At 42.4% G+C, this 25,045-nt stretch overlaps 1 long non-coding RNA gene across 1 annotated transcript in view; it reads right to left on the reverse strand.

Annotated features, from left to right (window-relative positions):
* The window catches only part of LOC118519013 (uncharacterized), a 47,136-nt gene extending 27,413 nt beyond the window's left edge, over window positions 1-19,723 (reverse strand). The window contains exons 1-2 of the long non-coding RNA XR_004908966.2: window positions 19,553-19,723; window positions 9,426-9,588 (exon numbers count right to left, since the gene is read on the reverse strand). This is a non-coding gene — a long non-coding RNA (uncharacterized LOC118519013). The remainder of the gene's footprint in view (window positions 1-9,425; window positions 9,589-19,552) is intronic.
* Window positions 19,724-25,045: the final 5,322 nt, after the last annotated feature.

Below are 25,045 nucleotides of genomic sequence, written 5' to 3' on the forward strand. Positions count from 1 at the left end.
AAGGAAGGAAGAAAGAAAGAAAGAAAGAAAGAAAGAAAGAAAGAAAGAAAGAAAGAAAGAGAAAGAAAGAAAGAAAGAAAGAAGAAAGAAAGAAAGAAAGAAAGAAAGAAAGAAAGAAAGAAAGAAAGAAAGAAAAAGAAAAAGAGGAAGGAAGGAAGAAAAAGAAAGAAAGAAAGAAAGAAAGAAGAAAGAAAGAAAGAAAGAAAGAAAGAAAGAAAGAAAGAAGAAGGAAGGAAGAAAAGAAAGAAAGAAAGAAAGGAAGGAAGGGAGGAAGGAAGGGAGGAAGGAGGGAAGAAAGAAAAGTCTCATATGATTATTTCCCCGTTGTGCTAACCTCGGTTAGACTCACTGTTGAAAGATCAATCTAGCATCTGTGATGAAGCACTATTTTACTCATGCACCAATGTTTCTCTTGAATGACAAGCCCTAAGAAGCATCCCAGAGGTTCTGGACCTCTCCTAGGTTACCAACCTCCGCCATACACCTGCTCTACTCAGCAACCGGATGCCTGTGGAGAGGAAATGTCTAATGCAAAGCAACAAAGATTTCAGGAAAGCATTTCCACTGGTTGACCCCTTCTGGCTCACTTATCATGGTGCCTGTAACAAAGCCAAGTTCCAAGAGAATTACAATAGAGCAATGTCAGTAAAATGATCATGAGACACCATGTGGAGCCCTTTATTTATTTTTTATTATTGTGATTGCATCCCAAAATATCAATTAATGTGGGCTGGTATGATTTCTCCTTTAATAATTGCTATTAGATAACATTTATTAAGAAGGGGCGCCTTCTTAGTGGCTGGCTCAGTTGGTTAAGCGTCTGCCTTTGGCTCAGGTCATGATCTCAGGGTCCTGGGATCGAGCCCCGAGTTGGCTCCCTGCTCAGCGAGAGTCTGCTTCTCCCTCTGCCTCTGCCTCTGCCTCTCCCCTGGCTTGTGCTCTCTCTCTCTCAAATAAATAAAATTAAAAAAAAAAAAATGAAGGCTCCAGCTAAGTGCTTTATTTGAATCTCTACAACGGTGTTCTGAGATACTAGGTCTTCATTTTACAAATGAGGAAACCAAGGCTCAGCCACATTAAATAAGTCGGCCACATTCGCACAGCTAATAAATGACCACGCAAGGACTCTAAAGGCAGGCTGGACAGAACCAGTTACCGCCGCTCTCCGCACGCTTCTTACTTCTCTCCTCTTTTATACTTCAGCACCTTGCACATGTCTCCAGAGTCAATACAGTTCAATTTATTAGAACCTACCCTCCAAGAACCGTTCTACTTAAAACTATCTCCAACTGCTCTCTCTCCCACAATGTTTTCAAAATGAATTGCCAACAAGCATGTAAGTTAACTAAGCCACGTCCTCGGGATGGAAGAGCACGCATCTGCCGCCTCTGCCGCTTCATATCTCTTCCAATTTTGCCAGCGCTGCCCTGGGCTTTACCCATCGCTGTTTTACAAGATCTTCATTCCTTCATCATTGTTCCAGCTTCTGCATTAAGTGGTCCTTGTGAAGACAGATGGGCTGCACGCTTGTAAAGTTGGAATAATAAAAGGAAATGAGAAGGCTCTCCCAGGGCATCCTCCACTCCCAGTACCAATAAATCACAAAATTAAATGTTCTTATTCCAAAGCCTTGTCAGAGTGCACCACCTCTGCGGGGCAACTTATAAAATTCTGCAGGGCAGCAGGAACCAGGCACAGATGAAGAGAACACTCATCCATTTTATTAACCAGGATGTGTGTCTACCACAGAACTAGTCTCTGCAGCCATTCCTAACAGGAACCCATATACATCATCACCCTGGGGCTTAGCTGGGTCAAGCCACAGGGTCTTGAAGTTAGAACATTCTGGGATGGATGGAGAACAGAGAAAGGGGAGATGCATCTGGCAGAGGACACAACACCAGCTTTATCTTGTTGGGTGTTGAATACTGTGTATGTCTGTAAATATTCGTGAGCTTTATTCTGGGACCCAGTTAAGTTTCTTGGCAGCACTGTGATTCTTGTGGATCTTATATTTAAGCTTTGTTTAAGGCAAAACCAGAGCAACGTGGGGTCTAAAGTTAATTTTGTTCCATGATGGGGGCACGATCTTTCTCAGTATTAGACCCAAAACCCTATGACTTATGAGACTTCCAAGTAGGGCTATGGGGCGCCTGGGTGACTCAGTCGCTTAAGCATTTGACTCTTGACTTTGGCTCAGCTCATGATCTCAGGGTTGTGAGATCGAGCTCTGCGTCAGTCTCTGTGCTGAGCGTGGAACCTGCTTGGGATTCTCTCTCTCTCTCCCTCTCCTTCTGCCCCTCCCTTAAAAAAAAATCTATTTCCCAAGCAAGCCTGAAGCTTACCTGCATTCTGTGCCCCACTCACACTTTACCTCCATGTAGAGAGTTATTTCACACCTTTCCTTGCATCTTCAGCTCCTACTCTGCAGGCGAGACCCAGCTAAAATACCACCTCCTCCCATGAAGTCTTTCCTGCATCCACCAGAAGTAATCTCCCTTCTCTGAACTCCGTCGGCAATGCTCACCCTCTAATATGCCACATACCACAACGTGCACGTTTATCTCCCCACTAGACAGGAATCTCCTTATAAGGAGAAATCATTTCCTCAGCAATACCAGCTACTACCCATCCCTACTATCTGTTAGTAACTGTGAACAGATGAACAAATAAAAGGGCAAAAACTGTCATCCCATCACAGAGCACTTAATTCAGATTCACTAGACACATTTGGCCAAGTGCAGAGAGAGAGAGAGAGAGAGAGAGATCACAATTTACATATGGCAGGGAGTTCCCGCCCATCATTCAGGAATATCCTAGAGGTAAAGAGAACGTGGGACACGTTATGCTCTCTTTCCAATCCAAGTCTCACCAGGGATGCCCCTAATGTTAAAAACTATCCTTTTATGACATGGACCCTATATGTAATATAAGCCATGAGCCAAATGTTTCTTCAAGTGCCTAACTAAAGAAATAGTTGCCTGATTCAATGCTGGGAGAAAAACCACGTGGTTGAACTGAGAGTTGATGCATAGACAACAAACATTGTGCCTTCCTAGGGAATCTCAAGGGTAATTTTGACCTCCTGTGTCAGTTCACCTTAATCATGACTTCAGAACCAGACATTGGCTTCATATGTGACTCTCTTGATTTTCTGAAGAATGAACCATGCGTAACCCGTCTTGTATCCCCCCGTGCCTGGCAGCATGTCTGATACGCTACAGGGGATCAATGTATAAATGGTTCTGGGCTGAACCGAACACAGCTGCAGTGTGAGCATGCATCCTAGGGCAGGAACGTTGTGGTTCGTAATTATGCCTCTTCCCTCCAAGAATTGTGCAAACCCTCTGCCCAAAGTAAGTCGTGTATTGATTAATATACAATGGAGCTGTTAGGTTGCTACTAGACTTTTTAAGTATCAAAGAGCTGAGTAGTATAGCTTCAAGTTCTCCTTCAGTTGGCCTTTAGGCCTTTTTTCCCATCCCGTCCTTCATATACCTTAGGGTTCACAAGGGAGGCACCTCGACTCACAGCAATTCTTCTAAAACTCTGAACTGAACTAAGCCATTTGCAATCAGCTTAAGTTCCATATTGGTGGGATAGTATGTTTGAATCTTTATAATTAACATTATTGATATCATTTTGAGTTGTGTGCTCATTGAGATGTAAAAAATTGTCAAGAATCACTAAACTCAGGCCAACCATCAACATACCAAGGTCTGGCTTCAGGGACAGTTACCACAAACTCAGTGGCTTAGAATAATAGAAATTTCTTCTCTCCCAGTTCTGGAGGCCAAAAGTCTGAAATCTGTACCACTGGGCCAAAATTATGGCATCGGGGGGTACTGCGTGTTTCTGGAGGCGGTAGGGGAGAATCCATTCCTTGCCTCTTTCAGCTTACGGTGGCTGCTGGCTTTCCTTGGCTTATGGCCACATCTCTCTGATCTTCAAGGCCACCATCTTCAAATATCTCTCTGCCTTGTCTTCATATGGCTTTCTGTTCTGTGTTTGTGTACTCTCTCTCTGCCTCCATCTTCTAATGTTTTTTTTTGTTGGTTTTTTTTTTAAAAGATTTTATTTATTTATTTGACAGAGAGAGACACAGCAAGAGAGGGAACACAAGCAGGGGGAGTGGGAGAGGGAGAAGCAGGCTTCCCGCAGAGCAGGGAGCCCGATGAGGGGCTCGATCCCAGGACCCTGGGATCATGATCTGAGCCAAAGGCAGACACTTAATGACTGAGCCACCCAGGCGCCCCTTGTTGTTGTTTTTTTTTAAGATTTATTTATTTATTTGAGAGAGCAAGTGAGCGAGAGAGCACAAGCAGGGGGAGAAGCAGAGGGAGAGGGAGAAGCAGGTTCCCTGCTGACCAAGGAGTCCAATGTGGGTCTCGATCCCAGGACCCTGGGATCATGACCTGAGCTGAAGGCAGATGCTTAACCAACTGAGCCACCCAGTTGCCCCTCTCTCTGCCTCCACCTTATACGGATACATCCAATGGCATTTAGGACCCACCTGGATAATCCAGGTTATCCTGGATTCCCACCTCCAGATCCTTAATTTAATCATATCGATAAAGACACTTTTTCTATATAAGGTAACATTTTCAGGTCCCAGGGGTTAGGACCTGAGATCTTTGAGGGACTATTTGGCCTATTGTATCTTCTCTGCAAATTTTAGATAAATTAAGAATATTCTGGAGGGTTCAAGTAATGGATGCTTACTAGAATCTAATATAGCCAATGCTATGTCCATTAAATAGATCAAAGCCAATTTTCTCCTCATCTCTGACATATGTCAGGGGATTAAAGGAACTGGTTTCCTTGAATATATAAATGTATCTCATCTTCCATGAGCAGTCTTGGCTCATGTGTTCACCACAATGCCACACTGAGCCTTTTGTCACACTCCCAACCAAGCAAAACCAACTTCATTGTGAATAACACACATTTTACTGAAGACTGAAGGAGAGTGGGGGATGCAGGGGTGGTGGAAAAGGGAGTTTACAACATGCAACAAAATTTCATTTTAAAAAATTGCTGGGGCACCTGGGTAGCTCAGTCAATTAAGCCCTCCACTCTTGATTTCAACTCAGGTCATGGTCTCAGGGTCGTGGGATCGAGCCCCGCATCAGGCTCTACCTTCAGCGGGGAGTCTGCTTGGGATTCTCTCTCTCCCTCTGCCTCTGCCCCTCCCCACTCCCCTTGCTTGAGCTCTCTCTCTCTAGGATAAATAAACAAATCACTAAAAAAAAAATTCCTCCTTAAAATGCAAATCAAAACCACAGTGAGGTATCACCTCACACCTGTCAGAATGGCTAGCATCCAAAACACAAGAAATAACAAGTGTTGGCAAGAATTTGGAGAAGGAATCTTGGTGGTGGGAATGCAAACTGGTGCAGCCACTGTGGAAAACAGTTTGGAGGTTCCTCAAAAAATTAAAAATAGAATTACCTCCCCCACACACAAAAATAAATAAATAAATAATAAAATAAAAATAGAATTGCCATATGATCCTAGCAACTCCACTTCCGGGGTATTTACCCAGAAAACACTAACTAGAAAAGATATATGCACCCCCTAGGTTTATTGCAACATTAGAGCCAAGATGGGGCAGCAGCCTAAGCGTCCATCGATAGATAAGTGGATAAAAAAGATGTGGTATAGATATATAATGGCTATTACTCATCCATAAAAAAGAATGGGATCTTGCCATTGACAACAATACAGATGGAGCTAGAGATAAATCATGCTAAGTGAAAAAAATCAGTCAGAAAGAGACAAATACATTATTACACTTATATGTGGAATCTAAAAAAACAAAACAAGTGAACAAGCAAACAAACACAAAAACAGACTCTTAAATACACAGAACAAACTGGTGGTTGCTGGGGGGGTTGGGGGGGAGAAGGGCAGAGGCAAAATAAAAGGGATTGAGAGGTATAAACTTCCAATTATACAATAAATAAATCACAGGGATGAAAAGGATAGCCTAGGGAATATAGTCAATAATATTGTAATAATGTCATATGGTGACTACACTTCTCATGGTGAGCACTGGTTTATGTATACAATTTTCGAATCACTAGGTTGTACACCTGAAATTATTATAACATTGCATGTTAACTATACTTCAATAATAAAAATTTTTTTAAAAGATCAGATGTAAGAATAAATTATATATTTAAAAAAATCCTCCAGAGACCATGCTTTCTCCTCCTTCACTTCTGCTCTGGTCACTAAACACTTGACCATGCTTCTCTCCCTTCTTCTTCTTTTTTTTTTTTTTTAAAGATTTTATTTATTTATTTGAGAGAGAGAATGAGACAGAGAGAGCATGAGAGGGTCAGAGGGAGAAGCAGACTCCCTGCCGAGCAGGGAGCCCGATGTGGGACTCGATCCCGGGACTCCAGGATCATGACCTGAGCCGAAGGCAGTCGCTTAACCAACTGAGCCACCCAGGCGCCCCTCCCTTCTTCTTTTAAACCCCTCCCTATTGTCCTAAGCATCTCAATTCTTGCACAGAGCTTGCAAACTTCAGTCAGCCAACCAAGAGCTCTGCCGTTACCTAAATCTACCATCCTCAGAAAGGAACTGATAAGAAGCTGTGAGTCACAAACATGCTTTTGCATGCCTCACATACTAGCTCCAGCCATTCATCGGCTTACACATCAACCAAACACTGTCCCTTCTAGAAAGGAATCGGCTGCTAAGTAAAATACAAATTTTAATCATTAAATTATGACAGTTAATCAATCACTGTTTGTCCCTCTCTTCATATATCTTATCTATGATAGTCTTCAATATCTTGTGTACTGTATAAGTTGGGGGGAAAAGAGTCCCCTGTTTCACCAAAGACTCCATACACATGACAGTTTCACAAAAACTAATTCTAATTTCTGTTCCTCTCAAAAAACTAACCTTACTGCTTTCTTGTTATCACCAGAAAACATTTTTGTAGTAAACACATTTTTCCTCTTCAGGCATTATGAGAGTTAAGAAAACATTCTTCAGCGTTTGAAACATTTCCTCTGGACCTTTCCTTTCAGGAGCTAGTAGGTTTCCGAGAGTTTTCCAAATTTCTCCAAATATGCCTGGCAACGTTTTGGAAAGAACAGAACCCTGGAGTGATTCCCTGGATCCACTTCTCCATCTAGTTTTGCTGGAGAGATTAATCTTTCCAATCAATAGTTTAGTAGCTAGAAAGCCATAAATGAAATGGTTTTGCCCTTTCCAATTGCGCATGATTCACTTCCCCAGCTCTCTGACACATCACACTTTTTATATGAATTAAATTAAATTAGCTAAAATCCCAATCTGTCTACCAGTCACCATAGAGGGTATGAAAATGAGTGAGAACATCCGTGCCACCAAGAAGAATTCGGGACGGGAGAGGGCAGACAATGTAGCAGCTTACCCGATATTGACAAAAGCACAGGCAGATCAAGTCACTGGTAACAAATGTTACACTGGGAAGCTGTTTTTATCAACCCGTTTCAGGACCAAACTGCTTTCCTAGATTAGAAGACCCACATAGATTTCCACGTGGATTATTTCCACATAGATCATAATCAGGTAGTTGGAGCATGCAGCCTAGCATTTTTTTGGCCAGATCCTCCAAAATATCTATCTCAGAAACAACATCAACAACAACAACAACAACAAAGTGGGTCATTTGTTGGGTTTAAAACCTGTGGGATGGATTGAAAATATCCAAAAGGACGAGAAGGGACAGGAGATGGAGAAAGAAAAAAAGGAGGAAGAAAAGCAGAGAAGTATAAAAGGATCCTAGCTCAAAGAGAGAGCAGTTAAAAATCTTGTGAATATATAACACTTGTATAAGCCCAAATTCTGCACTTGAAAACAACCAGGTTCAGCTCATGAATCCCTCATTAGAGTCTACTGAGGAGCATCAAAGGACCAAGAGCCCAGAGTCTGGTTCTAACGAGGGAGACCTTTTCCAATTGTAATCCTAAATCCTCCGGTCGCTGGTCTTCACATATGCTACCAGCCTGAAGATTTAAAAAAAAAAAAATGAGGTCAGCCCCCTGGGTAGGGGAACGGGGGCGAGGAGCCATATGTCATAAACAGAAAGCCTATGAATATTTTCTGACAATCTCTAAAAATGAAAATGCCTTTGGCTTCTCCCTGATCATTCCAAAACCTGCCCCTCTGAGCAAGGACAGGGCACTCTTCACGGCTGACAGCTTTCGGGAGCAGAATATTGTGAGAAAACGATTTCTCTTCTCACAGAGGGGGAAAAAAATCGGATGCCTCCTGACAGAGACTGCATCCAGGAACAGAAGGGGTGCCCGCTAGCTGCTGGCCCGCGGTGAAGGGCACTGGCGAAGACAAAAGGTGTTTTCCCTTCTGCGGCAGAGAGAAGCCCATCTGTTATCCTGCCCAGGCGCCGGGCCGGGGAAATCCTTCATGAGCAAGATGCCTCCTGCCAGAGCTCCCTGGAAACACTCCCCAGGCGATCCTGCCCACGCACGCTGCTTCCCAGCCTGCACTTTTGTATTTTTCTTTTTTATTGCTCTAGAGTGCTGGGCAGAGAAGGGGGCCTGTGATTCACAACTAGCAGGAGGGGTCTGCCTTCAAAGCTGTCAGAAACGCATAGCATCGTTTCGCACTGCAACAGCACTGACTGCCTGAATTCAGAGACACACACACCTAAGGATGGGCATCTGGTAGCCACCCTTACGGGAGGTGGGAGCTAGCCAAAGCGGAGACCCTCCCAAGATCACGGAGAGAGGATCTGCACAGAAGCAGGGTCCCTGGGGTTGATGGATGGGCTCCTGCCACAGCCACCCTGTCCTGCTGATGGCCAGGTTTCTCTGAACCAGAGCCAAAGTGACAGTCTGAGCACTGGATGCAGGAAGGACTTCTCCTCCTCTGGCCCCAGGAGGAAAGAGGAGAGAGAGCCAGCCTCACTAAGAACCCTGTGCACCCAACAGCCCCCACGGTGAGCCCTCAGAACGGGGAGAAACAGTAATTGTTCACTGACTGGGGCCACCCAAGGCGCATTGAGCCCCCCCCCCCCGCCCCCGGAGGCAGGTGTGTGCATCTCTCATCTGCCTTTGGAATGCTTCTGCACAAAATACCTATACGCCTCTCTGCTCCTAGCCTTTGGGATTAGAGCAATCTAACCACTCCACCCATTTGTAAGGCTCTACTCTCCTTGTGCTTTCCTTCAAGAGTTAATTCATGTTTTCCCTGACCTGATTTGTGCTTTGGGGAATGTTGGAGAGCTTTCTGGAATGAATGACATAAGTCCCGGGTTTGCCTCCACAGATCAGACTATCCATCGGTTGCCAGGATCTGATGCCTGCCTGTAAAAGTGACACCAACCCAGCCCGTGCACCTGGTAATCTTGCGGGAGGCCTGGCACGGGAGCCAGGAAGACACCGGGCAGGTCCTCCCCTGACCTTTAGAAGTCCTTGGCTGGAGGCATGGTGTTGAATGGCGCTCTCTTCTTCCTTTACCTCGCGGCAAATGTTGATGACCCAGGGAGGGGAGAGCCCGGAGCTGTTACAGTGAACAGGGAAACAAGAATAGGGCAGCAGCACCACCGTTCTCAAACTTGCAGAACTGCAGGAAAGAACATGAAAGAAAACCTGGGTGCGTGAAGACAAGAAACCTTTACCCCGCTGCGGACCACAGGAGGTCACGTGGCTCGCTTTGTAACTATCACACCAAACCAGGTGAGTTTCATTCGTTACCCATTGACCCTAACCAAATGCAAGCAACCCATCTGGAAATTCCAGTAATCAAACTACAAGGAAGATTTTCGGCCTTTTAAAGGGTTTGCAGCCTTTCGATGATCTACAAAGATCAACAGAGTCCTATGGACACACCTCGTTGTAGCGCGCTTCGCAGATACTGCGTTCTTTACAAATTGCCACAAACCCTGCCCCCACGAAGCCTATCCGCACCGTTTTTCTAACCGCATTTTCCCCACTTAATGTCTTTGTGTCTCCTTTTGGTCATTCTTGCGGTATTTCAAACTTTTCATTGTTACGACATTCGTTATGGTGATCCGTGATCAGCGATTATGACTCGCTGCAACCTCAGAGCATGGCTAACATCTTTTAGCAACAAAGCATCTTTAAATTAAGGTGTGTACATCATGTTTTAATACACAATGCCACTGCACGCTTAACGGATGACAGCTGAGTATAAACGCAACTTTTATATGCGCTGGGAAGCCAAGGAACTCAAGTGACTCCCTTTACTGTGATACTTGCTTTATTTGCTTTATTGTGGAGTTCCGGAATTTAACCTGCAGTACCTCCAAGACACGCCTGTATAATGAACAGATCGTCACTTTATTTGACTCTGTGTAAACACTGCGTTTTAGGCTACCGAAGGAAAGTGCTCTGAGAAAAGAACAGAATTCATTCTTGTACAGAAGTTCTGATGTCCGGTCCATCACGGCAAGCACCGTATATTTTTGTGCCAGAGGCCAAGCCAGTCCCCAGCCCATAGTGGTCTCTGGTGTATGGCATATGGCTTTTGCAAAACTGAAAAAAAGTCCGAGTCAGAGAAGTCTGAAGAACAGTGTTTCTGCCCCAGTGTAGACCAGATTGAGAAAACTCCACCAAACTGCCAGTCCGTCTTTTCTCCAAGTCTGTGAAGCATAATTGAGGACTGGCTCCCTAGGGCATAAAAACAACAAAGAGCCCGTGGGTGGGGGTGGGGGGTAGAAAGGTCCTTTCTGGAATATACAAGCAATGAAACATTTGCAAGAGATTAGAAAGAAATTTCCTAGTGCAAAGAAATACCTAGGATATCGCATATTCTCCCACATTGCCTGCTCTGGCATGAAAAGAAATCCTATGTTCCGAATCTTGATGAGCCTTCATTCAGAGTCTTGTCATTTGAATTAACCATGTGTTCCCAGTGAGGAAACTAGGCAAAGATGCGCACACAGAAGACATTTGCAGATTATCCAGCCCCACCCCCTCATTTTACGCAGAAGGAAGAGAAGCCCAGAGAAACCAAGTGATTAATACAAATCATCAGAGCAGTGAGATCAGTGCTGACACTCCCAACTCTGGGCTTCGAAGCCAACAGCCCCCTCAAGGTCCGTCTCAGGCTTCCTCTGGAAACCATATGACCTCCTCCAGCCCTGCCTCCCCCACCAGGCTGAAGGGACCAGCGGAGGTGTCCCTCTTTTGTCTGTCTGACAAGTTTATCCTTAAGGCCCATCTCAAGCCTCCCCCAGTAGATCATGGCTTCCTGCAATCTCTCTCCCTGCTGGAGAGAGAGAGAAATAATGGCAATTATTTCTCATTCAGATTTACCTCTTTCTCTGTCCTCCCCTGTGACCCTTCAGATATTGTCAGCAGCAAAACACCTGCATAATTGCTACCAGAAGACTTGACCTTTCCATTTTGATTGCTGCTTTGTTCCTGTCTTCCTCTCTAGACTATAAACTCCTTAAGACCAGCATCTTAATCCCTAACCCAGTGCCAGCGAACGATACTTGGTAAATAAACAGTGTTGTTATCTAGTGTTGTTATTTGCCTGTTTATTTCACTTTTCGTGGTATATGTATTATCTCTCCTGACTTCCAAGCAGATTTCCAGTTCCTTGATTTCAAGATTCTTTGTTTCCTTTATATCCCATGATTATTGGGGTATACAACAGGGAGGTGGAGATAAGCCAGGGGGGATTGTCAGGTGCGTATTCTATACCTCAGATGCTCTGGCAAGAGTCTGAGTGTCCCCCCAGGCTGTGTTCTGAATTCCGCCACATTCTACCCCTGTGGTACAGCAAGAGGGAAGAACTTCTCAACCCCAATGCCATGGCGCAGAGTGGACTTGATCTACCAGGTGGCTCTGGAAAGGAACATGGCCGCCACAGACATGGATGAGTCAGCTCAGTTCGCTGGCTATCCCAGGACAGCTCGGCTTTCTGTTAGGTGAGCCCGACTCCATTCCTTAGCCCTGCAAGGGAGGAGGGTGACAGGCCCCCAAAGAAATAAAGTAGAACAGAAGACTTAAGGTCATTCCTCATTTCCCTCATCCTAACTATAATGATTTTACAGCAAACGCAAAGGGGCAATCTTCTGCAGGACGAAGGCTGGAGAATGGGGTGGCCATAGTCATATTTCCAGAATGATTTGTCTTTAGATTTACTCATAATGTTATTGTCTTCCAGATTGTTTTGGTTCAAGAGTCAAAAAAGGATAATACACCTATCTGCACTCATTTTTCTCTGTGGTAGACACGTTGCTAAGTACTCTACATATTTTATCTCATATAATACAATCACCAGCTCTATGAACTGGGCCTTTTTTCATCTGTTCTACACTAGATGAAACGGAGGCAAATGACATGAGGCACCTTGTCTGAGATCCCATGACTAGTAAATGGCAGAGAAGGCAGGTAGCTCCAGGAGAGACCATGTCTCCATTGTTTCCAGCCATAAACACTCCCCCCATTACACACACACACCATAGTTCCTAGCACATAGCAGATATTCAATTAATATTCTATTAATATTTGTTGAAGGAACAGAGGCTCCTGGTGGCTCAGTAAGTTAAGCGTCCAACTTGATTTCAGCTCAGGCCATGATCTCAGGGTCTTGAGATCACACCCTGCATCCAGCCCCACGCTCAGTGCAGAATTTGCTTTTCTCTCTCTCAAATAAATAAATAAATAAAATCTTTTTAAAAAATATTTGTTGAGGGAACAAATAAGCAAATGAGAGGAAAAAGGGGTGCCTCAAGAGTAGAAAGACTAAGATTTCATAAGTAAATCAATCTTTGGCCAACTTATATTTTTTTATTTTGTACTTTTGACCAAAAAAACTCCCAAACTTCTATCACTTCATAAGAAATACATAAAGTTAGAGTAGATTTATTTTTTTCCCAGCCATAGTAGAACATGAATAAAAGAACGAAAAATTGACCAAAATTTGAAATCCCTCCCCCTACCAGAGAGGAAGGAGTCTCTGGACCATGGTGATCAGGAATGCACAGAAATTGGACTTTATGAGGAAAATACTAGAGTTCTAGGACTGGAATAAATTCTCACTGTCATCTGGTCCACATCCTAGTTTCCAGCACAGAAATACCCAAATCAGCCAACACAAAACCTTGATTCTAGATAAGAGACTTTATAAACACAAAGAAGGCCAGCAAAGACACTCTTCTTACTACAATTTCACTTCTCACAAAGTTGGAAGAGACTTTCAGGGATCAGTAGTCATTCATTAGTTCATCAAATATTTGGAACACTGAATACTTTTTCCCATAGATATAAAAGATGCCTTTTTTTTTTTTAATAGCTGTGAACTTCAGTTGTGACGCCCGAAAGGTCTGTGAGAGAGATCCTATGTTCTTTGAGTTTAAGAGTCAGGGGCCACTGGGTGGCTCAGTTAGTTGAGCATCCGACTCTTGATCTCAGCTCGGGTCTTGATCTTAAGATCGTGAGTTCAAGCCCTGCATTGCGCCCAGCGTGGAGTCTACTTTAAAAAAAAATTTAGAAGTCATTTTGGGGCTCCTGCCTGCCTCAGTCAGTAGAGCGTGCAACTTTTGATCTTGGGGTCGTGAATTCAAGCCCCATGTTAGGTGTAGAGATCACGTAAATAAATAAATCTTTTAAAAAAATTGGAAGTCATTTTAATAGGTTTTGCAGTATATACCTCCTAAAATTAACCAGTGTCTCTTGTTAAAGAACCTTCCTGAGCCTCACTGAAGTTCCATACCCCCTGTGTGTTGTGGGTAGAGTCTGCTCAAGGTCTGGCGAATTCAATTTACCTGTAAATGTTCCCTTCAGGAACTATATTATTCTTCTGAAACTACCTCGGATTTCACTGCTACTTTCACCAGAATCACTGAGAATGAGCTCCAGCTCTTTGTTGGGAATGACTGATAAACAGTTAAAAATTTGGCACGAAAGCTAGCATTAATTAGGCTAGCTCCTTGCCAAATCCAGTTAGTAATTACTGAGATTCCTACGTAGAAATCCTTCCAATTTTCGGACCCATGTAAATCAGCCCAACCTAGATCCCACACTAAGAAATGGATGTCATCTAAAGAATTGTCTTTTCATGACAATAAACATTTCTTAACTAGTGTTTTATCGAAGCTTTCAATTGTCAATGCCAGGAGGCTTATCATGAGGCTCAAGATTCGGTCTTCTTAACTACCCCGTAAACACTTTGTCAGCTTTTAGTCGCCATCACCGTGGCCACCAGGCAGTGCCACTTAATCATGCAAAACCCATGGTGTCTATAAGACCCTTCCACCCCTGCCCACAGGTGCACCAAGGTACAGAGCTCCATGGTGATCCCTACCACAGTTATTTCTTGCTTTTACCAACCTCTCTCCTATCATCAAAGAGGCAGATAAGTATCCACAGGGCTGGGGAGGAAACAGAACCGATGGACAGACTGCAGGCAGTATTCGAATTCACCCTTTGGATGAGTTCTCTCCCAGAAGTCATCCTCAGTCTTCACGCAGATGCCCTTCCAGGCTGCCTCCCTGTGTTCTAGGCAACACAGACCCAACTAGCAGCTGGGTGTTCTTTTGTCTACACCTGGGGCCCCTGGGGATCCAAATTTACATCAGAATCAATGGCAGGATAAAGAGAATTTCAATCCAACTGCTTCGGTACAAAGGAAAACTGAATCTCCGAGTTTTAGAAACTTCAATCCCATATGCCAATATGCAAATGTCAGCCTTTGTCAATTTACAGAGAAAAAAAATAAAATGATCATGAGTGAAGAGAGCGGTTCATAAGCAAAGCATTGAACTGACAGGGCCAACTGAGGTTGTGCTTAACAGAGGGCACGGGTTGCAAAAAATTCTCTGGAATGTGTAATTGGGTTTTGTGTTGAGTGATAAGAAGTAGGATAAGTATTTCTGCCTGAAAGATGAGAGTAAATGTTAAATTTATTAATTGGATGAAAGGAAAAAAAAACACCATTGAGAGAAAGAAAGAATATATTCTTTGTTCCACTGCCATACACAGACAACAGTGAATAATATCAGGAATAAGAATGGATTTGAGAGCCCCTGGCAAATTGTAAATGCCATTCAAACAAAACATATTATTATGCAAATGCAAGATCTATGTTACAATACTTTGAAAATTAATCATTTCTTTCTCTCTACCCTCAGATTTAATAAGGTAAAAAGAAGGTACCTAAAGAATGTGGATCCTGAGGAATAAAACCTAAGTGATCAGGGTTCGTTTTCAGTTACCTCTGTCTAATTTATAGCAGAGATATAGATTATAATTTATAATCTATCTTTTAGCTGATAAGATTATAAAAAAGGATTTACACAGCTTACTTTTCCTTAATACTTAACCATAGCATATCCTCACAATGTATCACTTCTTTTCTTGTTCTTCTTTTAATCTAGCTCCTCCCCTCCATACCTTATTTAAAAAAAAAAAAAGGCAAAACAAACTATGGTCCTAACAAAAAGTACCAAAGTCAGTTTTGCTACTCATTCTCACTGCTTTTACAAATTTCTCTCTCTTTTCCCTTTTTGGCCAATTTCCTTCCTCCCTCCCTCCTTCACCACTTCTTCCCTCCCTTCCTTCCTCTCTTCCCTCCCTCCTTTCCTTCCTCCCTTCCTTCCTGTTACTTCCAACTCCTCAACTTCAGCAACAGACCTGTAAATTCCAGACTCCCAAGGCTCTGAGAGTACCTTCAGAGTCCTCTGAAGTTAGATGCAATGCTCCCTGGGACACCTGGATTTCCTGTCAGTCACTAATCATCCCTAATCATAATAATCATTATAACCTTCCAAAAATATAGGCCTTTTTTTATATAAATTATGTTAAAGGGCAGGAGCAGAATAGTTGTTAAAGTAATTGGTTTTCCAATTAAAACCAAAGTCTCCTGTGCTAAAAAGTCACAATGTTGAAAATCATTCTGTCAAAATAGTCCTGGGCTCTAAATAAAATTTGTATTTTTAGCTCTGACAAATGTTAATTGAAATCAGTGTTAGAAACATGGGTGAATCCATAAACTGGGGATTTGAAAGCTATCCCATTACAACAGGACAGAAACTGAGCAGCTGTCTTCCATATTGCAATTTTGGAAATTACTTTCTTAGTGGACAATATGAAATTGTAATGGAATCATGGCATTGGAAGGAAATTTAGTGATTTAATAATTAACCCCTGATTTTATTTTGTATTTTTATTTATTCAAAATAAGATTTACTTTTATTGTATTTCATTTTTAACAGATAATGCATTCACATTATTGAACAATGTAAAAATACTCAGTGAAGGGTCTTGCCCCCACTTTGCATCATCTGACAGTTCCTTTACACATATATACCCACCCCATCAGGCAACTACCTTTTAATCTAACAAAAGCTGGTTCCGCCAAGATCACCAACACAGTTTGTTGATTAGATGAAGCTTGAGTTTGTTGCTTACTGCAGGAAGCAAGAGCACACGACATCCCAAAGCTTTGTTGTGTCTCAGAGAGGGTAAGGTAAAGTCAAAATTTATTGAGAAATGGAAGTTTGGCTTAAGGCTTGTCTTTCAATGTTCGGACTTGACTGAGACTGGGTAAGAATCACAACATAACAGCCCAGGATTAATGAAGCCATCAAAGTGAGGATTTTGAGACTAAGGGATTCAGAATCCTAATGCACAAATTGTTGATGTTTTCCAGTGAAGACTGGATGGGTCTTCTGAGAAGCTCCTGTAACAAGCATTCAAGCCATTGGCTTGGGCATGACAACTGCCCAAGAGGAAAAAATATGGTACTAGAGAGAGTGGAAAAACAAAGTGGTGTCAGTTGAGACAGTAGGGTGTGGTTTCCACTCTCCATGATCAGGCTCAGTAAGGGAGTAGATGGTTTTGGTTCTCAATTAGCTTCTCGTGCCTCCTTCCAAATTTTCTCCGTGCAAGTAAGATCAAGCATTAACATATATTCTTGTTTCTCCTCCCTTCTATTAAACAAAAGACTGTACATTATACATATTCTTCTGAATCTTGATTTTCTCATTTAACAATGTATCCCAGACATGCATGTCAGCATTGGAGTTTCTTCTCTCTTTCATACAGCTATATGAGATTCTATAGTACAGATGTACGAAAACGTATTTAACAATCTCTATCGTGTTGCTCCCAGGCTTCTGATAATACAAACAATGCAGCAATGAATACCTTTTGATGTCTGTCATTTCACAATCTGAAAGATGAACTCTCAGATGTGCGATTGATTGAGAGGTATCTGCATTTGTAATTTTTTTTAAAGATTTTATTTATTTATATGAGAGAGAGAATGAAAGAGAGAGAGAGCACAAGGGGGGGGTCAGAGGGAGAAGCAGACTGCCTGCTAAGCAGGGAGCCCAATGTGGGACTCGATCCCGGGACTCCAGGATCATGACCTGAGCCAAAGGCAGTCGCTTAACCAACTGAGCCACCCAGGCACCCTGCATTTATAATTTTGATAGCTATGGTGAACTGACCTCAACAGGGTCAGTGTTGATTTTCTCTTCTCCAAGCCCCCCACTTTATAGACTAAGAAGACTGCAGCCAAGAAAGATCAAATCACCGTTTTAGTTCACCCAAACTGTTAAAGAGTTTGTGGCTCTCACACACCTACACCTCCTAAATTCCAGTACAGTGTTCAAGTTCACCTGAATCTTTCCAAATATGAAGGCAGCCATTGCTGACCTCCAGGAATCGAAAGGAAGATCCCAGAACCCTCTTGACAAATGACCGGTGTAGGCAAACCAGGTACATTTCCTATTCTGTGCTTCCCAACCCAATTGCAGTAGCTGAGTGGATCCTACCGGAAGAAAAAGAGAGCGGAAAAGAAACATTTAAGTGGAAGGTGAGAAAAAGGAGAAAATAAATAGAGAAGGAGCAATAACATAAAAGTCACCTTGTGCTATGAAACAGATTGGCTGTATTAGTGGGTGTCTTTAAAAATAGCAACCTCATTAACAAATGCCATAGTCATTTGCATTTTCAGACATTTCAGAATCTACTTGGTTTAATACCATCTCCATCTCTTGCCATCCAAGTTGGTTGTGCTGTCATTCCTTAAACTGTAGCTCACATAAATTAAAGCCAGTAGGTACATTTTAGAAACCGTAAAACTCCATATGCACAGATCATTAACAGACGTATTTGTTTGCTTGATCTGCTTCTCAGTCTGGCCTCCTAAACTGCGATTACTTTACACCAGCTCATCAAAAATCAATCCTCTTGATGACAGGTAGTTTGGCCAAAGGACAAAAAAAAAAAAAAAAAAAGCCATAAAACACCCAGTCCCTACAACATCCAAGTATCTTTGCTTACATGGTTCTGCTCAAGTCTAAAGCAAAGGGCATAAAGTATGCATTTCTCCCTGGTCAAAAAAAGCTGGAAATAAACGCTGAATGTTTTACATAAAGGAGGCATTTAGTAAATGCTAGTTTATAAGGTCTATAAAGCAACTAAAAATTAGGGGAGTCTGGCTGGCTCAGTCAATAGAGCATGCAACTCTCGATCTCGAGGTTGTGAGTTCGAGCCCCATGTTGGGTGTAGAGATTACTTAAAAATAAGATCTTTTGGGGGGCACCTGGGTGGCTCAGTCGTTAAGCGTCTGCCTTCAGCTCAGGTCATGATCTCAGGGTCCTGGGATCGAGCCCCGCATCGGGCTCCCTGCTCGGCGGGAAGTCTGCTTCTCCCTCTCCCACTCCCCCTGTTTTGTTCCCTCTCTCGCTGTGTCTCTCTCTGTCAAATAAATAAATAAAATATTTTTTAAAAAAAGAAAGAAAGATTCTTATCCTAAAATGTAGCTGACTTGGTTCCAAGTGGGAGTTGAGGCCCCAAATCCACTGAGTCTCCATCCCACCCCACCCCCAGAAAGCCCTTTTGAACTCTGGGGAAGACTGACATGTGGAGAGGCATAGAAGCTGGAGAGCTTCTCCATGGTTTGAGGTGGAGGAAAACACCCCACCAGAGACGGTACAACTTGCAACCTCTGTACATCAGTCTACAGATCAGATGATCAAAGAGAGAGACTGCCTTGTGCCAACAGAAGAAGCAACAACCTAAAGCACCTGATCTTTCCAAGTGAAACCCAAATAGCTATAAAACTAGCAAGGTATTTTTTCATCTGTAACAACAATAACTGGACACTAATTTGGAAGGTAACGCCCCTTCTCTCTTCTTTACCATAGATACAACCAGTCTCTAAATTGAGGTTATGACTTCCATGAGAAATCTGTAGCTTATCTAATTTTCTCCAGGCTTTAGATCTCTAAAATATCTGGCTTTAATATTATGCATATTCTAATTTGGATAATTAATTCAACTAGCTGTGATTCCTCACTTTAACAGAGGATGAAGGAAAATGCAAAAATTTAACACATATAGAAAAGGTGTTAATTTCTTAAGGTATCAACCAGTCAAAGGAAAACAAGTAAGTTGCCTGCACTTTTTATATGTAAGCCAAAAGATGTGACTTCATGACTTCATGGTCGGGAGACTTTTTGTGTGTGTTGTGTGGGATTTGTCCTATTAGTTTCTGGTCCCACAAACTTTCACACCTTTCACATGAATAGCTTGAAAATCACCTTGTAGAGTTTTGCTCCTTTAAATATCTTAAGTAATTCAGGCAATTCCTCATTATACAAACACTGGTTTTCAGGTGTGTAGATTACATAAGGTCTCTGTTATTCTCCTTCATTGCAGTCATTCCACTGCTTTCAAAACCTGCAATGAAACCAGATTTTTTAGACAGAGAGTTTGATCCCATATATGTATAAAATTAATGAAAATAAGAGCTCAGGGGGCAACCTGGGTGACCCAGACAGTTAAGCATCTGACTCTTGATTTTGGCTCAGATCATGATCTCAGGGTTGTGAGATGGAGACCCGCTCTGGGCTCCAGCTGGGCATGGAGGCTGCTTAAGATTCTCTCTCTCCCTCTCTCTCTGCCCGCCCCCCAACATGCACACATTCTCTCTCTCAAAAAAAAAAAAAAAAAAAAAATTTTTAATAAATAAATAAATAAAAGCTCAGTATATATTCACACATGTGTGCAAATCTAAGGGAAACATCTGGAAGAACACACTCTGTATCTTATTGTTAAAAGACGTGGGAGAACTGGAAGGGGCTATGCTTTTCCTGTCAACTCTGTGTACTTCACCATTGTCTGAATTTTTTAATACCATGAGAATGTATTCATGTACGACTTGTAAGGAATGATCTGAAGGGAAAATTATTTGATTAAATTTCAGTTACAAAATAAAGTTTCAATCGTCACCGCGAAATCTAGATGCTACATTGTGGACCCGTAAGAGTATAACCTACCAGAAAACCTTTTTATTTTATTTTTGCATGGAGAGATATCATTTGTGTCCAAGGGAAGAATCCAAGAAGAATCTTTTATTTAAAAAAGATTTTATATCAAATGGGGGGGGGGGGCAGAGGAAGAGAGAGAATCTCAAGCAGACTCCCTGTTGAGAGCAAAGCCCAACATGGAGCTCGATCTCACCACCCTGAGATCAAGACCTGAACCAAAATCAAGAGTCAGACGCTTAACTACCTGAGCCCCCTAGGCACCCTGAACAGTCTTTTTGAACAACTTTTTGGAAAAGTTCAGCTGCTATAAACATCAGCTACTTTTGTCACTTGTATTTTCCTGAAGTGAAAGAGGAATATTATCCATCATAAGTGCTTTCCACTTGCCTTCTTCTTTTACACAGTAGAGATTCTGTACAATCAATTCCAATCAAGTTTGTTCCTGTGTCCTTTTGGATTCTTTCAAAGAATATTCTTTCTCAAAGCCAATATTTTTGTGCTATTAACCTTTGAACATCCTCTTTGCCGGGGCCCAACATCAGATTGAATTCTGACTGCTCCCTCCTCAACCTACGGCTTCTCTCTCATCACTCTGCCTGGCTCCCATCCAAGTTTCTGGACACCGAACCCACAATCAAACACTGGCCAGCCTATACAAACTGTTCCAGAAAAACAAGCCTTTAAAGGCATTTCCCTGTATTTGGTCAGGAAATCTACTCACTTCTCTCCTCCAAGGACAAATTAAATTGAAAAGTCCTGTAGGCCACCATCTAATTCAATTCAGCCAGGATTCATTGAGTTGAAGACACTCTGGTAGATACAGTGGCATTGACAATGACAGCTTAACACTCCTGTCCTCAAGCAGTTGACAATCTAGTGAAGGCAAAATCGTTCAGACCCCTGTGTCCCCTCCGTGAGAATGACACACACTCTTAGAACCTTTGGAGATTTAATGTGTGTGATTAAACATACGTGACATAAAATTTCCCATTTTAACTATTTTTAAGGGTATAGTTCAGTAGCATGAAGTACATTCGCAATGCTGTGTGACCATCACCACCGTCCATCCCCAGCACTTTTTCATCATCCCAAACAGAAACTCAACCCATTAAACAAAAACTTCCCATTTCCCCTACCTCTTAGCCCCTGGTGACTTCCATTCTACCTTCTGTCTCTATGAATTTGTCTGCTTTAAGTACCTCGTATAAGTGGGATCATACAGTGTTGGTCCTTCCGTGTCTGGCTTCCGTCATGGAGCATAATGTTTGCAAGGTTTATCCATGTGGTAACAGGTGTCAGCTCTCATTCTGTCTTCAGGCCAAATAATATCCTGTTGTATAAATATACTACGTTTTGTTTATCCATTCATCTGTGGATGGACACTTGTTTAACCTTTCAACTAGAGATTTTCCATTAAGTAAATCTTTCTTGTTCAGATTCCTACAAACCCGATGTTTGGATTCCTTTGAAAGACCCAGAGTCATCTTTTTCAAGTGTCCTCAGTCTCTCTGATAGGATTACAACATTCTGTAGAATCAAAAGCAAGTCATTGGCACAAAAGAGTAAAACCATGTTCAGGGTCGGTTTCAGCGTGAAGAGGGCATAGCTGCTTCTGCTGCTACAGATATTTCCACCTTTCAGACACATGCACACACGCACACGCACACACATGCACACACACACACGCACGCACACACACACACACAAACAACATCCAGTGAAAGGCGTGTCAGGGTTGGTATTAAAACTGAACAAGGAAAATGTCTTCCATTGGGATATTACACCAGAAAAAGTTGCAAAGGGTGAAGAAGGGTGTTGTCTACTTCTCTTCCAGCTTCCTCGGTTTGACCCCCTCTTACTAGGAGACTGAGAATTATCAGGTAGAATATTGCTTAGAGATTTTTCTGTGAGATTTTCAAGACAAGAAGAGTTGCTTTGGGCCCACATGACACAGTGCACCTCAGAGCTGGTGAGGCCTTCACATCCCTGAAAACACCCAACTTTATGGATTCGGGAGACTCTGAAGACAATCCACAAGCACAGACAGGGCTGTCCTCTTGATGGGCAATGGCAGGAGTTCTTCCTTCTTCTAGCACCTTTGTGGGCCAGGGAAAGCTAAAGTAAGAGCCCAAGAGTGGGCATGGTGCCCACAGGTGACAAACTGAGGTGTGGACATACGTGCAGCATCTTTGAGGAAATTATTGGTAAACACTTTGTGGAGAAATAGGATTCTGCTATCATGGATGGGGACCATTATCTGATACTACAATGTCGTTGGTACAAATAGAAGTGCCTCTGGGTCCATTTTACCCACAATTCTGGCATTTAACAATCAAATTCCGAGCCTGGGTATGAATCTGAGTAAATGTTTACACAGACCTTCTGAGAAAACTGTGGGTCCCTTTGCCAGCAATATAAAGACCACTATTTTCCAGAGTCCTGTACTAAATCTGCTCTAAATGACAATACGGTGACCAGCTGTTGATGTTATTCGCCACATGGAAAATAGTGGGCTTGCTGGAAATGGTATCGGCGTGGACATAATTTATTAGTGGGTGATGAATAATGATTTACAAATCTAAAAGATGCAGCTCTTTAAAGACATGACCTTAAAGAAACAGTTAACCAGGGGCTCCTGGGTTGCACAGTCGGTTAAGCGTCTGACTCTTGGTTTCAGCTCAGGTCATGATCTCAGGGTGGTGAGATCAAGCCCCGCATCGGGTTCTGTGCTCAGTGGGGAGTCTACTTGAGATTCTCTCTCTCTCTCCCTCTACCTCTGTCTCTCTCTCTAAAATAAATAAATAAATCTTAAAAAAAAAAAATACAGTCAACCTGTTTCAGCAAAAGACATACCATATGCCTCAGCTATAAGGTGAAATATATTCTCAAACTATTTTCTTTTTTTCTTTTTTTTTTTAAGAAATACACCGTGGCATGACATCATTTTCATGGTTAGTGCAGAAGAGCTTAACTCTTTTTTTTTAGATTTTATTTATTTATTTGAGAGAGAGAGAGATAGCAAGAGAGAGCACGATCAGGGCGCAGGGGGAGAGGGAGAGGAAGAGGGAGAAGCAGGCTCCCCGTTGAGCAGGGAGCCCAATGTGGGACTTGATCCCAGGACCCTGAGATCATGACCTGAGCCAAAGGCAGATACTTAACTGACTGAGCCACCCAGGGGCCCCTATTCTCAAACTATTTTCTTACTACATTGGGAGTGAATTTTTATTCAAGTCTAGACAATACATCTCACAATAGAGCACTCTCTCTGTTGTTGTTTGGATTGTTTTAAGATTTTATTTTTAAGTAACCTCTACACCCAAATGGGGCTCCAAATCATGACCCCAACTGAGATCAAGAGTTTCACACTGTACTGACTGAGCCAGCCACGTTCCCCAGCTGTTGTTTTACCTTATTTGTTTCGAGAAGACATATAGGTAGTAAGAGTAGGCAAGGGCATGCTGTGGTAACAAGTTAGCCTCAAAGACTCCGTGACTTAACACAACTTGTTTATTTCTTGCTCACGCTTCATGGACCTTGTGAGTTGGCAAACCTCAGTTCCACATGATCACTCAGGAATCCAGGACAACAGAGCCTCCACTATCTTGTAAGGGCACCATATGGAATGTGTGGCTTGCCAACAATGGTACTAGAAGCTCGCCCATGGATTTTCCACTACCATATGCCAGAAAGAGACACAATCACCGCCCTTCATGTTGCCCTTGCTAGGACTCCCTCTCTGATTCTCATCTCATTGCAAGAAGGCTGGGAAATATAGGAAAAGAAATGCTGTATCTGGTGAGCATTACGGTCTCTGCCACTATAGCCTGACATGACCAAAGTCATGGGATGTGCAAGAGTGCTCAACTGACAAAGCTGATTTTTTTAAAAGCAGAACAATAAATGTAACGAAATCAGTGGGTTGTTTTGGTAAACAAATATTTTCAAGATTACCTGAAAAGCAACACACTGAGTGATTACACGGTACAGATCTCAACAACACACTGAAAAGACATTTTTTTAAATAAGTTTTTCAATGTGAAGCAAATGGGTATGTTGGACCTGACCACTGACAGCATCATACAAGGATTTAGAAGGGTGATGTCTTCAGTAACTAAGGCAGAAGTGAAAGTGTTGTCCTCTAGAAAAATACGAGCCTAGAAAAAAGCAACATCTCTAAAATCGTCTCGTGTTACATATGTATTTTTAAATTTATAGTCTAAGCAAATGAATAATTCAATATTGTAACTACAGAGTTGACCATGTTATCGATATCCTAAAGTTCGTATACTCAGCTTGGCCTTCAGACTCATTTTTAAAAGCCTCTCATAAGATAAATGATCAATATTGCCCTAAATTTGTGCTTATACAGTTTATACAGTGGATAAAAGAGACTACAAAGGAGAACTCGAATAAACTGATTTAAGGTAGCAGCAATACATACTTGAGGATGCTGGCATCTGGTTAAATGCATCTAAGAAAAGAAGTTTTAAGATGAGCTTGAATTCTGAACCACACAGACTCATATTGACTATATCCCCTCTAGATTTATGGGCCCCCTGCTGCATTTTGGATTGCTATGTCCTGCCTCCCCAAATGGCTGTAAATGGGCAGGAGTCAGGATTGATCTGGTTCAATTATCTTTTTATCCCAGGGGCCCTGGCACTGTCCTGGGTGCAGCGCAAGCCCTATTCTATTAATATGTCTGAGGTTTTTGCAGGGCTGTTACTGGCAATGTGACAACAGCACAAACTCATGCAGCCTCGG

The sequence above is a fragment of the Halichoerus grypus genome, chromosome 2 (genome assembly GCF_964656455.1).
Source record: "Halichoerus grypus chromosome 2, mHalGry1.hap1.1, whole genome shotgun sequence".
Lineage (NCBI taxonomy): Eukaryota > Metazoa > Chordata > Mammalia > Carnivora > Phocidae > Halichoerus > Halichoerus grypus.